General features: G+C 30.6%; 1 long non-coding RNA gene across 1 annotated transcript; it reads left to right on the forward strand.

Annotated features, from left to right (window-relative positions):
- The first annotated feature begins 16,555 nt into the window (after positions 1-16,555).
- LOC145136813 (uncharacterized) lies at positions 16,556-17,641 on the forward strand. The gene is made up of 3 exons (XR_013720723.1): positions 16,556-16,645; positions 17,367-17,468; positions 17,584-17,641. It is a non-coding gene; the product is annotated as an uncharacterized LOC145136813 (long non-coding RNA).
- Positions 17,642-17,982: the final 341 nt, after the last annotated feature.

Genomic DNA, 17,982 nt, shown 5'->3' on the forward strand with positions numbered 1-17,982 from the left:
ATTTGATTCAAACCCATAAACTCTTTTCTTGCAATCATGTCCTCCAACAACAACTTGCTTTCAAGAACTTCCTCTCCTAGTAGTGCCAAATCCACACGTCGAGACACAAACAAATCCTACAATGTTATAGTTGCATTAGTATATAGTTTATACAATATTATAAGGATATTTTATGATGATATAATAGTTTTCATAAAATAATCATAAATAAAAATGAACTTAACATGCTATAATACTTAAAATAGACATCCATTAGATCAAATGAAAATAAGATGCTAAAAAAATATTAACCGGTAAAAGACACTTACTGAATCTCGATCATAAGTCGAAAGTGCAGCTTAATATAACTTTCCGGGTGTCTCCAAGATTTGCCTTTAACCGGCACATGATGATGGGTTCTGTAACGACTCAATTTTTTTTAAAAAAAAACATAATATTAAATCCTCATAAAATAAAGCCAGTCGTTACTTTGTGAAAATTACAATTAATACTTATGGTTTTTATATTATAGTATAATAGCTATGACCTATGATCTTGTAGCAAATTCTGTAGCGACATAGCTACGGATTTTGACTCCGTAACAAATGTCGTGGCAAGCTAGCTACGGACTTAGATGCGGTAGCAAATTTTGTAGCAAAATAGCTACAGATTTTGATTCCGTAACAATTTCTGTAGCAAAGTAACTACAAACTTTAATATGTAGCAACAGTTGTAGCAAAATACCTACGCCTTATAATTCTGTAGCAAATTTTGTAGCATGATAACTACGGACTCCGATTGCGTAGCAAAATTCTGTAGTTATTCAAATAATAGCTATAGAATGCAATTTTGTAGTTAATTCCGTAGCAAATATACCTACGTCTAACTAGTTTGTAGTATATTCCATAGTAGAATAGCTATAGTTTTTAATTCTGTAGCAAAATCCCTTAGTTATTCAAATATTACCTACGGAATGTAATTCTGTAGCAAGTTCCATAGCAAAATAGCTACGACAAGCCATTCTGTAGCATAATCTGTAGCAGAATAACTACGGATTTTACTTTCGTAGAAAATTTCCGTAGTTATTTCAACTTTTTCTTGTAGTGACGTAAAAATGATTAGAGACCATTAAACGATTTGATTTTAATAAACGTTATTTTATCAATTGTTCAAAATAATTATAATTTTATATAAACTAAATGAAATAATTATTATTTTATAGTTAATATAAATGATATAAATAATTTCAATAACATAAGATTACCAAAGGTTTTAATTTTATTCTACGCAACACGCGGATAGTCGTGTATATATATATATATATATATATATATATATATATATATATATATATATATATCATTTGAAACTCCCATGACTTTTCAATTTCTTTCTAATAATGATTATAAGTTGGTTAATAAGGTTGAATAAATATAAAACCTAAAGTGTAATCATATATAAATTGAATTTCAATATTAAAAGAATATATTTTATTCTACTTATAAAATTATGTTTTTATCTTTTAACATATTATACTTAATTTATTAGGTCTAATATGTTGTTATATGTAAACCATTATCATTTTAAAGCTACAAATTTTGAACAACTTGTATAAAATACCTAAATTGTTAATTTAAATATAACCTTACAGGATCAACTTAAATATAAATTTTAGTTCAACTTAAAAACCCTAAAGAATATTTTATAAATAGTTAAAAGTAATAAAATGTACTGTCTTTCTAATACATGTTAAATAAGTATCAAACCTAAAGTGTAATCATAAATAAACTGAATTTTAATATTAAAATAATATTTTTACTTCTATTTATAATGTTATGTCTTTAACTTTTAACATATTATACTTAATTTATTAGATTTAATATGTTGTTATATGTAAACCATTGTCAGTTTAAAGCTACAACTTTTGAACAGTTTTGACAAAATACTTAAATTGTTAATTTAAATATAACACTACAGGGTCAACTTCAATACAAATTTCAGTTACACTTAAAAAACCCAAAGAATATTTTGTGAATAGTTAAAAGTGATAAATTGTACTGTTAAACGCAAAAACAAAAGAGTAATATCAATTTAACTAAAATATTTCCTAAAGATATTTTTATAATTGGAAAAAGTTTTCAAATAAGTAGCTTAAAATAACTTATAACATCAATAGTTTAAAATAACTCTATATAAATTATTATATTGTTACCTTTAAAATAAAAAAAAATTGTTTGATGTTTTAAATAATTATAATGATAGAAATTAAAATGTTAAGCAAATAAATTTTAAAAATTAATTAACAATAACAACAACTATAAATAACATTAAACCATAATATATTATATTTAATTTTATTCATGAGTAACCTGCGGGTAGGGGTCATTCAAAAGATTGAGATTATGCGGTTTTAATAGATGTATATTATCATATAATTCGTAATAATCAATATATTATATCTCCTTACTATACGAATTATTATATCAAATTTAACAACAACATTATTGTTATATTTAAAAAAACATATATTTGTAAAGATTTCAACTATATAGATGCTTCTACGCAACGCGTGGGCATTCGCCTAGTATATATATATAAAGGAAACATTTTTCCTTTCACCACATTCATTTGAAACTCCCATGACTTTTCAATTTCTCTCCAATAATTATTATAAGTTGGTTAATAATGGTAAATAAATATATAACCTAAAGTGCAATCATATATAAACTAAAATTCAATATTAAAATAATATCTTTACTTTTACTTATAAAGTGATATCTTTAACTTTTAACATATTATACTTAATTTATTAGTTTTAAAATGTTGTTGTATATAAACCATTATCATTTTAAAGCTATAACTTTTGAAAAGTTTGGATAAAATACATATATTGTTAATTTAAATATAATATTATTGGGTCAACTAAAATATATATTTTAGTTCAACTTAAACAACCCAAAGAATATTTTGTAAATAGTTAAGAGTGATAAATTGTAGTGTCTTTCTATTAATGATTATAAGTTGGTTAATACGGATAAATAAATATCAAACCAAAAGTGTAATCATAAACAAACTAAATTTCAATATTAAAATAATATCTTTACTTCTACTAATAAAGTTATGTCTTTAACTTTTAACATATTATACTTAATTTAATAGATTAAATATGTTATTGTATGTAAACCATTATCAGTTTAAAACTACAATTTTTGATCAGTTTGAATAAAATACTTAAATTGTTAATTTAAATTTCAATATAAAAATAATATCTTTACTTTTGCTTATAAAGTTATGTCTTTAACTTTTAACATATTATACTTAATTTATTAGTTTTAAAATGTTGTTGTATGTAAACCATTATCATTTTAAAGCTACTATTTTTGAACAGTTTTATTAAAATACTTAAATTGTTAATTCAAATATAATATTATAAGGCCAACTTAAATATAAACTTTTGTTCAACTTAAACAACTCGAAGATTATTTTATAAATAGTTAAAGGTGATAAATTGTAGTGTTTTCTATTAATGATTATAAGTTGGTTAATAAGGTTAAATAAATATCAAACCTAAAGTATAATCATAAATAAACTAAATTTCAATACTAAAATACTATATTTACTTATACTAATAAAGTTATGTCTTTAACTTTTAAAATATTATACTTAATTTAATAGATTTAATATGTTGTGGTATGTAACCATTATCAGTTTAAAGCTACCATTTTTGAATAATTTGGATAAAATACTTAAATTGTTAATTTAAATATAACATTACATGGTCAACTTAAATATAAATTTCAGTTCCACTTAAAAAAACCCAAAGAATATTTTGTGAATAGTTAAAAGTGATAAATTGTAGTGTTAAATGCAAAAACTAAATTGTAATCTCAATTTAACTAAAATATCTGCTAAAGATATTTTTATAATCAGTAAAAGTTTTCAAATAAATAACTTATAATAACAATAGTTAAAAATAACATTATATAAATGATTATATTGTTACTTTTAAAAACAAAAAACAATGTTTGATGTTTTAAATAATTATAACGATAGAAATTAAAATGTTAAGCTAACAAATTTTAATAAATTAATTAACAATAACAACAACTATAAATAACATTATACCATACATGATTTTTTATTTGCATTCATGAGTAACCCGGAAGGGTGGAGGTCATTCAAACGACATTCTTCATAATCAATATATTATATCAACTTAGTTTACGAATTATTATATCAAATTTAACAACAAAATTATCGTTATATTTAATAAAACATATATTTGTAAAGATTTCAACTATATAGGTATTTCTACGCAACGCGCGGGCGTTCGCCTAGTATATATATATATATATATATATATATATATATATATATATATATATATATATATATAGAGAGAGAGAGAGAGAGAGAGAGAGAGAGAGAAAGAGAGAGAGTGAGAGAGTGAGAGAGAGAGAGACGGAGAAAATTATTTTTTATGTTTTAGTATACCACTTAAAATTAGTGAATTCCAAATTGAATATAAGTTTGGTTTCAACCCATATTCCAACTAAGAAATGAAAAATATTAAAATAAAGTATATAGAGATAGGTTGGTGAAAGAATTAATTATATATGTTTGAAATATAGAAGTGTGACGTAAAAATGCTAAACATGGTTGTATAAATCTCTCTACACGTATTTTCATTGGAATCAGTTCGATATTACACAAACTGAAACGGAAAGAAAGTTTTCATAAATATACGACCACAGTTTCGTTAACATTACAAGTTGAAAAAAACTATAAATATTTAGTATTTCAACCATCCCGAATGAGATTAAAAGAATATTAATCATTTAATCATCAAATGGAATACTTAGTGTACAAATATAAGCAAGGGCTTTGTTAATAGGGAGCACACAAACTCATCATTTACACATAAAGCAACCCACAACATATTCAAAAGAAAATTTTCAAATTACGAAAATAACTGTATAATAAAAAAATATTTAGTTAACATCCGCCAAAAACGGACAGATCGAAACGAACACATGACGAAAGATCACTTTACCTCCAAAACTGATCTATCTATCTATTATAAAGGAGATCGTTCATATAAATATGGTTCAAGATAAGTCATCTATCTTGAATCATATTCATTTGAAACCTCCAAACTCTTCATCTTATTCTAATTAATTGATATATAAATTGAAATATTTTACCTATATAAAAAATTATTTCTCATATTTGGTTACCTATACTTGCCTTCTTTCTCTTTCAAATTTTGTTATGTAGAATACATAAAATGGAAAAGAATGTTGTAGTTGTTATATGTCTAAAAGAAAAAGTTCAATAATGAAATACGTTGGGGGTGATACGATCTTTTTTAGGTATATCAAAGATTCAAATAATCAAGTTATTTGATTGATTTAAAGCAAATAATATCAAAGTTTAAAAGTCAAGTAATATCAAAGATTTAAAAGAAAGAGTTCACATGAGCTTCGCAGAAGCAAAAAGGAAAGGAAAGCTAAATCATTTGGATCTGATTTTCAGCTTTATCTAGTTGAGGGTTCTATGAATGAAATTGCAAATCAATATTCATATTGTTTTAGAATTGAAGAATATCCTAAAATATTTGATGAAGCAATGAGATCTCAAGATTTAGCCTTTTGGAAAGAAGCCATAAATGATTAAATGTATTCCATCATGGGAAAAAAATGCTTGGTTTTATTTGATCTTCCTCCTGGATGCAAACCTTTGGGTTGCGAGTAAATTTTCAAGAGGAAGATGAAATTTGATGGATCAATTGATAAGTTCAAGGCTCGATTAGTTATCAACGTTTTAGGCAAAAACTTGGTATTGATTACTTTGATACTTATGCACATGTTGCTCGAATTTCTACTATTGTATTGTTGATTTCCTTAACATCAATTCATAATCGGGTGATTCACCAAATGGATGTTAAAACTACATTCCTGAATGGTGATTTGGATGAAGAGGTGTACATGAAGCAACATGAGGGCTTTCTTATGCCTGTAAATGAGCATAAACTATGCAAGTTGGTTAAGTCTTTGTATGGACTGAAATAAGCACCTAAAATAGTGGCATAAAAAGTTTGATAATGTTGTCTTGAGTAATGGTTTTAAATTAAATCAACCAGACAAGTGTGTATATATGTTTCTAGTAAGGAGTGATCATATGTTTATATGTGGATGATATGTTGATTTTTGGTACTGATTGTAACATCCATAAACAACATGCCAAATTTAAACTTTTTAAAACATTTCAAAACCAACAATTATTACAAAACTTGTTTTCAAAATAGTATAGTATCAGAGTATCCCAGAATCAGATCATAAAACATAAGGAGGTGTACGATCACGCATTCGCCTTCTCACGATCATCAGAAGTACCTGAAACAAAATCAACAAATGTAAGCCCGAAGCTTAGTGAGTTCCCCCAAAATACCAACGCCATACAATCATAATCATATCATATAAACAAAGAGAATGCATAATGAGCCATCAGCCTGACTGGACCGCCTCCTAGGCCTTCAGTCTATCTAGACCGCTCTCCGAGCCTTCGGCACTTCTGGACCGCCTCTCAGGACCTTCAACCTATCCGAACCGCTTGTCGGACCTTCATCCTAACTAATATGCCCTCCCGGGTCTGCAGTCTATCCGGTCCGCCCAGGGTATGTTGGCCTTCAGCACAAAGCAGGTCTGCCTCAACCCAACCCCAATCAAACAATCATGTGCACATAAATATCATACACTAGCATGTATATAACAGTCAAACCGATCTAACAGATCGCTAATCATAACACCATCCTAACTACCAGGATGCAGATCTAACAGATCAATAAGCATAGTACCATCCTATCTACCAGGATGTAGAACTAACAGATCACTTATCCTATCAAACAATTTGCATACTGATCCATCAGCCTGACTGGACCGCCTCGCATGGCCTACAACCTATCTGGACCGCTCTCGAGCCTTCGGCACGTCTGGACCACCTCGCAGGGCCTTCCTCTTATCCGAACCGCTCGTCGGGCCTTCGGCCTGACTGGTCCGCCTCGCAGGGCCTTCAGTTTATCCGAGCCGCCCTGGGTCTGTTGGCCTTCAGCACAAAGTAGGACCGCCTCAACCCAAACATACACATACATATGTCGACATACTCATAACACATAATCAATCAACAAACAAGCACAGATCATAACAACATAACAACATACTATAACCAGGATACCAATCCAAAGGGCCAGCCTTGGTGCCTTAGACCCTGTCGATATAGTGAGGAGAACTCACCTCACACTGCTGAAGTCCCGTAGGCAAAACCCTAGCTGCTGGATGACATGTTCCCGAACTGTCAACATCAAACTAAACCCAATTAATAATTGGGTTCCAAGCCCAACATCCAACTCACACTCCAAAGACCCAATAGTCAACCAATGGACCAAAGCCCAAACTATGACCCAATTTTCCAAATTGGGCCCAACCCTTCACATGGGCCTTACCTTAAGGCCCAACCATCTATTCTGGTTCAAACACTTGGCATTCCAATGGTCCAATATCTCATAATCATAAAGGCCCAATTATGGCCCATCTATGGCCCAATTTTCCAAATTGGGCCCAAGTCCTTCACATGGGCCTTACCCTAAAGCCCATCTAAATATTTTAGTCCATTTTGTTGTTCTTGGATAGCCCATCAATAGTCCAATCACCAAAGCTCAATAGAAAGGCCCAAGCAAAATTAGGGTTTTCACATAAAATGACGATTAGGGTTAAGTGTTTCTTACTTAACCCATTAAGGACTTAATCCATTAATTCCATCACTCTACTAGATAAATCATACGGTTTGATCGGGTGTAATTCATAATTCAATTCCATTGGCCCAAAGCGTGGGTCCCTATAAGTCCAAACCAACAAATCCAAAATTAGGGTTTTCTAAACCCTAATTGGGGTTTCCAACCCAATTGCACTCCAATTAGTCCATTTGTTAAGTTTTCAAGTTAATTAATTATTAATTAAGTCAGGCACCACCCACTACCATCTCGGGTAGTGGTGGTCAATGGCGACTCACGGTGGTGGTGACGGATTCCCTTAATCATTCCGATCATAATACAATATTACAATGCAATAACCAAATGAACGCACATACACACACACCCAGCCACCCTTGTCGCAGCAGGCGGTAGTCAGAGGTGGTAGCCACCACCTCACGGTGGTGGTGGTGGCTCTCTTGCGATTTTCGGCCAAGTAACCACACACACACATGTTGTTCTATTCGTAAATGAGTCCAACCACCCACCTGGTGGCGTACGGCGGCGGTGATGGCATGAAATGGCGGGCAGCAGTGGCAATCAATGGTGGCTAACGGCGGCAGATGGCGTTGGGACGCAGCAACAGGAGAGACGGGAAAGAGAGACTCAACCACAACCACATCGGCCTCCGCTGTCGTCGTCCTTCGATCTCCAAGGCTGAAACGATGACGGGTGGCGGCTTTCATCTTCGTCGGCAGCAACCACGACAACATCAGTTATGGTTCGGAAAGGAATGAGGGTAGTCAGGCTGAGACCACAGCGAACAATATCAAGCTAACCGTCAGCGTTAGCAGCGGCTTCATCTTCATCGACTGGGACACAGCGGCGACAGTAACAACCGTAAACTCGCTTCCCGGCGGAAGCATGATCGTGAAGTGGTGGCTTTGGTGGTTTGGGACCTCTATAGCGGTGGTTTGAGACTCGACAGCAGGGGGTAGCGGTGTTCGTCGGTTGTCTTGCCGGCCGGAGAACGAGAGTGAAGGGGTGGTGGTGGCGGTTGGAGGGAGGTGAGGTGAGGGTGGTGGTTGAACAGTGTTTAGGGTTAGGGTTACGGAGGGTTGACGTTATATACCCGATCCATTCAAACTTTGGTCCATAATGACACACTTAGTCCCTCCTTCTCCCTTTTCTTTCAAATTAAATCCAAAAGTTACCAAATGGCCCCTCCTCTACAAAACCTTCTCAACTTAGGTCCAGAATTTACTTTTTAACCCCTGCATCCGTAAATCCTTTCACATTAAGTCCAAATTATACCAAATACCCCCTGACTCCTAAAAATCTTTACAAAATAAGTCCCGAAATTACACTTTAACCCCCCCCCCCGGAAGATTCGAATCTTATCATTTGGCTCCCCGAAACCAACAACCCGCTAATTATTATTTGATTTTGACTATAATAATATAAAATAATAATTAAAAATTACATCTCGGGGTTCTGGATTTATTATTTAATTATTCTATTTTAAACGGAATGTTACAATGATCACAGTCAGGTTGATACGACCAAAGATTTCTTATCATCTCAATTCTCCATGAAGGATACGGGGGGGGGGGGGGCTGATGTGATTCTCGAAATAAGAATAAAGCCTAAACATCAACGAATTTCTATTTCTCAATCTCACTACATTGAGAAAGTACTAAATAAATTCAGTTGTTTTGATTGTTCTCCCGTGAGTACTCATTTTGATCCAAGTATGAAGCTTATGCCTAATACTGGTCAAGAAATTTTACAACTTGAATAATTAAAGGCCATATGTTGTTTGATGTAAGTCATGACCATTACAAGGCCTGATATTGCTATTGCAGTAGGAAAGCTAAGTAGGTTTACTATCAATCCTAATACATATCACTAGCAAGCAGTAAGGCGGGTGTTGAAATATTTGAAGAAAACAATGGATTATGGTTTGACTTATGTAGGGTCTCCTTCTATGATAAAAGGGTATACTGATGCTAGTTGGATTACCAACATTGAGGACCACTATTCTTCAAGTGGTAGAGTGTTTCTTCTTAGAGGCAGTGCAATCTCCTGGGCATCTAAGAAACAAACATACATCACAAATTCAACTATGGAATCATAATTTGTAGCCCTTGCAGCTGCTGGAAAAAAAGCAACATGGTTAAGGATTTTGATCTATGAAATTCCTTTGTGGCCAAAGCCAATTTCACCCATTTCTATACACTATGATATTTCTTCCACTTTGGGAAAGGCATATAGTTAAGTGTATAATGGAAAGTTGTGACATTTGGGTGGAAGACACGATATGGTATGTGAGCTTATAACTTATAGAATAATATATATTGATTGGGTTCGATCTCAACAGAATTTAGCTGATCACTTGACAAAAGGGTTAGTTAGACTTGGTAGGAAAGTCTATGATAGGGATGGGTTTAAGGCCTACTTAATATCTCTATGGGCGAGATACCCAATTCCCTTCTAGTGCAATGTTAGAAGTTGAATTTAATGTGGAAAGCTTGCTTATGGATATTTGAGCACTTTTATGTTACTACATCCCAAGGTATGTGCTTATAACATGTAGAGTTAATGTAGGTTGAATTATATTCTTAATAGTTCTTTTGAAAAACTGCATTACAGGTGCATGATTTAGAAGAACTACATATATGAGTGTGAAGTGTTGTCGCTTCAGAAAGCTTGGGCTAGACTTTTATGCACTAATGAATGGATAGGAAACATGGCTATAATAGTGTCAATTTGAAACACTAGAATTTGCGTAAAACTTATGTGCATAATATGTTCCGTTACTCAAATGAGTTGATGGGTTCAATCCTTAGGATACTCAGATTCTCGAGTATTTGAAATGTGTGTTATACTAATATGAAAATTCAATCTTCAAGACATTTTTATTTATCTATGAGTTTGATTTTGTGTTTGCTATTTTAGTTAATAAATTATTAAACTAATATAGAAGAGGGATGTTGGTAATTTTAGTATTGTCTGCATATTTTAGTGTAATTATTATTTTTGTTGAGAAAGGTTGGGTTCGGTTAGCCATTCGAGATTAGAGGTGCAAAGTGCACACTCGGAGTGTTAAATGTGAACTTGGGTACACGAGGGCCACAGGCAGCGCCCCTAGCGGGGTCCAAGGGGCAGAGCTCTTAGCGGTGGTTCTGCTGACTGGTCAGTAGAGGGGGTCAAGGGGTAGTGCCCTTGTGGGGTACGGGGTAGCAATTTCCAGCCAAAAATCTGTTATAAGCGTAGGTTTTGTCTAATCCCTACCCTTTTTGGCGCCAATTTGGGGTAACCAACTTTGAACTACTTTACCCTCCTTATATAAGTACAAGGTACTCATTCCAGGAAAAGGGTAGAACTTTAATATATACGAAATTGATAATTATCAAATTTCTGTCTCTTCACAACACATAACATCACAAGGTATTTTTTGTTTAAGATTTAGATTAGGCGTGTAAACAAAATTAGATTTCTTGGATTAGCTCACTTCTAAATTTGTGTACCCTAGCCTATTAGGGACGAATTACAAATTTCAAAAAGTGAAGTTATCACGATCAAAACAATATCCAAGTATTATTGTTATTCCAAAATCCTTATTTCTAACACATTGATATATATTTCATAATGTTAGATCATTCGTTAAGTATAAGAGTATTGTATCTCAATCAATTAAATCATTAGTCAATTGTACTGTAATTTTGTAATTCTAACGGAAAGGGTTAGAGAGGTTAGGGGTATTAGTATTACGAATCGATAGTTATTATATTTTAACTGTTGTGAATTGTTGAAAATTTATGATTTAACGTTTCATATGTATATTCTTTTTATTGAAATATTTAATCTTAACTTTTACCATTTTCTAACATAACATGAATAATCAATGGAATATTAAGATATTGACATGAATATTAAATGTTATTTTAGATATTTAATTTGCCATTTAAAAAAACATTTTTGGATCATATATATAAAAGACTTTTATATATATATATATATATATATATATATATATATATATATATATATATATATATATATATATATTAAAAGCCGTTATGATTTGAAAATTTTCTAAAAAATCACTAATGACTAGTATAAATATATTAGTATTCTTATATAGCTTTAACTAAAATTTGGTTAAGAAAATAAAAAAAAACATTCTAGTGAAATGCAAAAGAAAATAATTGTCAATGAGTTGTAAAATAAATAATTTAAACCAATGTTTTTAGTTGTAAATAGTTCATATAATTATTAATACATTTGAATTAATAGCAAATCAAAATTTTTATTTATTTTTTTTTGCTTAAAACATAACATTTTTATATAATAACTCATAGTTTTATATTATTTATATTATATAAATAATACACACAAAATATTAGAGGCTTATAATTAAATCCCTTTAATTAAATCTCATAAATATCAATTAGTAATATAAGTAAAAAAAACTATTGAGTTGTAGTGTTTTAATTCTATATAACTCATCTTTAGAATTTAAAGAGTTGTATATTAATTTAAAACTTCATTATAGTAAAGCATTAATATTCATATATAGTTTTAATAGAAATTTTAGGTCTAGAAAATTAGTATGACTTTTTTTGAAAAACAGAATGAAAAGCATTCATGTAAAGTACTAAACAATTTTTTTGAAAATGAGTTATCAAATAAATAGTCAAACCAACATTTAAGATACAAATACATCTTTTAATTATTAATGTAGTTGAGTTAATAGAAATATTTATTTTTTTATTTTAGGCTTAAAATATAATGTTTTTATATAACTAATCATTTATACAAGTTATTTTATGTAAATAATATACATAAAATGTTATATGCTTATGATTATGTTTCTAATAGAAAGTTAGAAGGTTTTTGATATAGCTTTATATAGACATTTGATGATCATGTTACTCATTTAATTGACTAATTTTTTTTAAATAATTTAATCACATTTAATTATGTCTTATAAATATAAATTAAGTATCATTACTATTAAAATTAGTTGTAACGGTTTAATTTTAAATAACTCTTATTCGGAATTTGAAAAGTTGTAATATTAAAATTAAACTTTAATATAATAAGACATTAGTATTTGTATATTATATATATATATATATATATATATATATATATATATATATATATATATATATATATATATATATATATATATTAAAGTTGTGTTAAAAGATGAATAGTGAACTTCTGTTTTTTTGGCAAAAATGGCCCTTCAATTATATATATATATATATATATATATATATATATATATATATATATATATATATATATATATATAGATCTGGACCATTTAAATACTTAGATCTAAGGTTATTATTAAATGGACGATTTATGAAAAAATTTAAAACTAATGGTATTAAAGTGTAAGTTTTAAATGATCAGAAGGGCGTAATAGGAATTGCAAGTGCACCTATTTCCTATAATTTCTCTCCCTTTCACCCCTTTCCTTTAATCTTTCTCGTATCTATATTCCCCCTTTCTCTTCTCTCTCTCTAGGGTTTCAAAATAAAGCCGACTCCATCTTTCTCGTATCATCACCTCACGTTGCAGCCACCATTTTCGTCCATCACCGGTGTCACCAGAAGAGGCACCGCTAAGTCCAGATGAGGAGCCTGCCTTTCTCTCGATTCTTGGGCTAATCTCTCCATCTTCCACACAACACACAAACACACACACACACACTGACTGTTTGCAGAGATGTCTGGTCGCCATGAAAAGGGCGTCAATGTTCAGGTCCTTCTTCGATGCAGGTACTGTGAATCTAATCCTCTATTTTCGCTTTTGTTTGTTCCTGATTTCGATTACGGTTTCGAGATTCCCTTTTTGATAATTTAATTCGTGTGTGGATCTGTGATTGTTTGTTAGGCCTTTTAGTGATGACGAATTAAGGAACAACGCACCTTAGGTGGTAACGTGTAATGAGTATCAAAGAGAAGTTGCGGTTTCACAGAGTGTTGCTGGGATGCAAATCGATAGGGTTTTCACGTTTGACAAGGTACCTGATTTACTAGAACACTTAAACTGATTCTTATTCTTTTCTTTTGATTTGAGGAATTTACAAATTGCATTGCATTGTAAGTTTGTTTGAGGATGTTTACAAATTACAGACATGGTTCTGCGTTTTTATTCATTGTTTTGATGATGCATTAATCTTAACCCTGAAAGCAGTTTGATTATAAATCCACTAGCCAGTGAGTCATGTCATGTTAAACTAATTATCAATTATAGAATTTTAAAATTTAAACAAAGCAGTTGCTTTTTGAAGTACAATAACACGTCTTTGCAATTTGATTGTTCAATTCGTGTATGTTGCTTCCTTGCTCCACTATTTAAGTGTGATTAGTTTATAAATTGATCATGATTTTTAAGTGTTAATCATTTATGATTTTCAGCTCTATTCAATTTATTCATCAGTGTTAATACATGATTATAGTTATCATCATACATGATTTTAGTTATCATCATACATGAATAAATCTTTATTCATTACAAGGTTTATGGTAAAAACTAAAAAAGTTTTTTCCTTTCTCTGCCATCAAAAGACAAACATACATTCATTTGTGAATCAGTGAATGTGTATACACAACGTTATTATCTGATTTTTTTTAATTATCCTTGAACTTGATTTTGCAGGTGTGAACCCAAGAATAACAATGATCGCATGTGCCCTTCTTTGTTTTTGTGTGTGCTGGTAGCAACAAGAAAAATCGCAGCAAACTAGATTTTTTATCTTCTTTAGTCATTTGTGATTACAACTAAAGTAGATTTTTTTATCTTTACATTTTCCTTTATTCATTAATGATTCCAGATGTATTGGTTTTCTATATTTGTAAATGTACTTTTATACGTTTATGATTACGACTGAATTGAGTCTTTATTTTTAGTTATTTTTTTTATGGTGTTTTACTCATTCCATCTTTTATTGTTATATATAATCCTTCACAATTAACATAATCAAATCAAATAAAACTGTTGAAAAAAATTAATTTAATGTATGTTTTCTTTCATCTATGAATACAAAAGAAAAAGTGTTTTTTCAATCTTTATACATATAATATCTGATGAATGATAAATTAAAAAAATGACTTTTTTAACAAAAAGTTAATAAAAATTATTTTCGTTATATATTAACAAAAAAATAAAATAAAAATCCGTTAATCTATTATTTTAAGTAACTGTAATTAATATTGCTAAAATTTAGGAGATTAAGATTTGTTATAATTTAAATTAAATATGCAATTACTAATATACCCTTGTAAAATGATTGGTCCAAAAGTGTTCTCGCGTTCTCAACCTTTTTGGTGTTCTCATTTGATCCTTTCCATATATATATATATATATATATATATATATATATATATATATATATATATTACAGTTGTGCGAGCTTAGCAAGTGAACTTGCCAATAGTTTGGCAGAAATGATCCTTCAAGTATACGGTTTGTTGCAGTTTCAGAATTTTTTTATAGGGGCATTTTATGTAGTTAGTTCCTTTCTCTGTACACGTGTTGATCATCGTGGCTGTTGTGTGACTGTATTTTCATGTTTATCTTCCTTTCTATTACTCTATTTCCTTTACTAGTTTATAACCCGTGGGAACTACGGTTACAAAATATTCTATGGTTTGCTCAATTGTCGCACACAGCAAAGATAAACCTGAAGTCGTCCCCTCCGACTGTTTTCATCTTCTCTTTTGCCCAACATGTCGTTTGTTGGTGCTAATTTGATGTCCGGTTTGCAACATCGCATCTAGGTCACGAGAACCACGACTCCTGATGGTATTTTTTTTCACTTTTATGATTCAACCAATTTAACAGTGGTTTTGATGTTACATTTTGGTGGGTTTTGTTTGCTATTAGGTTGTACAAAGCAAAGCATCATAAGTGAGCTTGCTATTAAATGAAGAATTTTCAGATCAATGAAGCTCATGTAGACAAGGTGTTTGATAAAAGGTTTAAAATAAACGATGACCCTTCTTGGGCAGTTGCGTTCATACTTGATCCATTTTACCTGATAAGAAACACAAGAAACACAGGTTGGAAGTATTTGCTCCTTTTTAAATACTTAACTTCTGAACAGAAAAGGATGTTGTCAAGCTTCTAACAAGACTTCTATGATAGACAAGAAGCTCATATTACTTTAATGTAGCCTATGAAATGCCCGGTCCTCATTTGTTGCTCTACCCCTGTTCTCTATTCTAAAGATGAATGACTTAGCCTTTGAAGTTCAAGAATACACTTTTTCTTCCCCTTATGATCACAGGTAATCAACCAATCAAGAATCAATTTTAGGGTTTTTTAAGGTTGGATTGTTTCTCTACAAATAAATTGTAATACACTTTTTCTGCTCTTTATGATCACAGGTAATCAAGCAATCAACCAATCAAGAATCAATTTTAGGGCTTTTTAAGGTTGGAATGTTTCTCTACAAATAATTTTTTGTCCTGATATAACAATCTGTTTCTAACACGATATTTTGTCAATATATATTTAAGGTTGGGGGCAGATGACGTTGGAAAAATATTGTTGACTCTCATGTGCTTTCATTTAATTTGCAGGAAAACATTTCAAAACAATGAAGAAGCCAGATTATCTCAAGTTTGAAGTTGCCCAACTTGGTGAATCCAAAACATTTGATGAAGGATTCCATGGTGCATATGTTCTACTGTTATATCTACAAAATGGTTATCATGTAGATTTGTAGATGAATGGTTTCAACATATCTTTTATGTAATGGCCTAATGTGTATCCCTCTTTTTAGATGATTCACTGTTTCTATTTGAATGGAAGGTATTTCAGAAAAAGATGCGACATAACTAGAGGAAGAAACTAGATGGGACGACTGTTAAAGAAACTCACGAAAGGATCAAAGTAAGTGTAAACATAGATCATTTACTTCCTTTTATCAACCGAATGGTTTCCACTGTTCAGGTGGTGTTCCTTGCTGCAGGTGAGGCTTTTACAGGATTTTTAAGATTCATTTTTTTTATTTATACCCATGTTTATAAGATTAAACACTATTACAACCAATTTTGGCGAGATTTTAAACAGATCGTCTATGAATTTCTATATTAGCTTTTCAAATTTTTTCAAAAGTAAGATTGATAACACCTTGTATATCTATGACATTTTTTTTCCTATGGTGTAGAATCCGATTTACACTATGGTATATTACCTTTTCTGCCATCAGATTTACACGACCTTTTTGCATGGTCACAATTTGTTTATACCATTTCTGTTCTATTATAGTTATTTATTCCTATAACTCCTTTGAATTATTACTTTTGAGTTTGTTTTATTTTAACATTTTCCAATCATAAACAGACACTTTGATATATTTTTGATATAATTTGTCAAATTTCATATATATTGTTAAAATGGTGATTAAATATTGTTAAGCGGAATGGTACAAATAGATGTCGGTTTAACAATATTATTAGTTTGGAACCAACAACCAAGCTTTGGGTTTTAACAATATTCAAACTACCTCTGCATACCATTTCTATAGTTAAAAAATTTGATTTGAAGATTTTTGGACCAAACTGCCCCTGCATAGTGTTTTTAAACTTCAAAAAAATTATTTTAACCGCAGTTGCCGACGGGGGTGGCTGATGGAGGTACTAGTGGCAATATCCGGTGAGGTTAATGATGATTTCTTACAACTGAACAACTTTGAGGTAACAGCCAAACATTAGTAAAATTGTCAAATTGTTATATCGTTCAATTTATTTTTTTTATAGCTTACACATGTTGTTTATACTCTGGGTTCTGGGTTCAACATCAACCCCTGCACCATTCGCTAAAATTAGGTTGTTCAAGGCCAATGGCTGAGAAATATTTGAAGGTTAGTTATGACTTTTTGCTCACCCATTAATCTTTATTCTTTTCTTTTAACAGTTATTTGTTTTTTTATTCTATTTTGCATGTATTAATATACCTAACTGATCTTAGTTTTTATCCATTCAAAGAGATTTGCATTTGTAAAACCATGTGGTGGTGTTGAAGGAGCAGTTACTCTAAAACACATAAACCAGAAAGAAAATACTGACTTGACCACCATAAAAATCAAAGAAAACAAGGAGGAAAAGATAGCATTACAATATTAGTAAAATTTCTATAGCTTGATTCATATATTTATATTGAAAAACTAAAAGTTACACTTTAGAATGATAAATTATGATAATGGAATTTTTTTTATTTAAAATACA

This window comes from Lactuca virosa, chromosome 9 (assembly GCF_052849685.1).
Source record: "Lactuca virosa cultivar CGN04683 chromosome 9, Lactuca_virosa_CGN04683_v6, whole genome shotgun sequence".
NCBI lineage: Eukaryota > Viridiplantae > Streptophyta > Magnoliopsida > Asterales > Asteraceae > Lactuca > Lactuca virosa.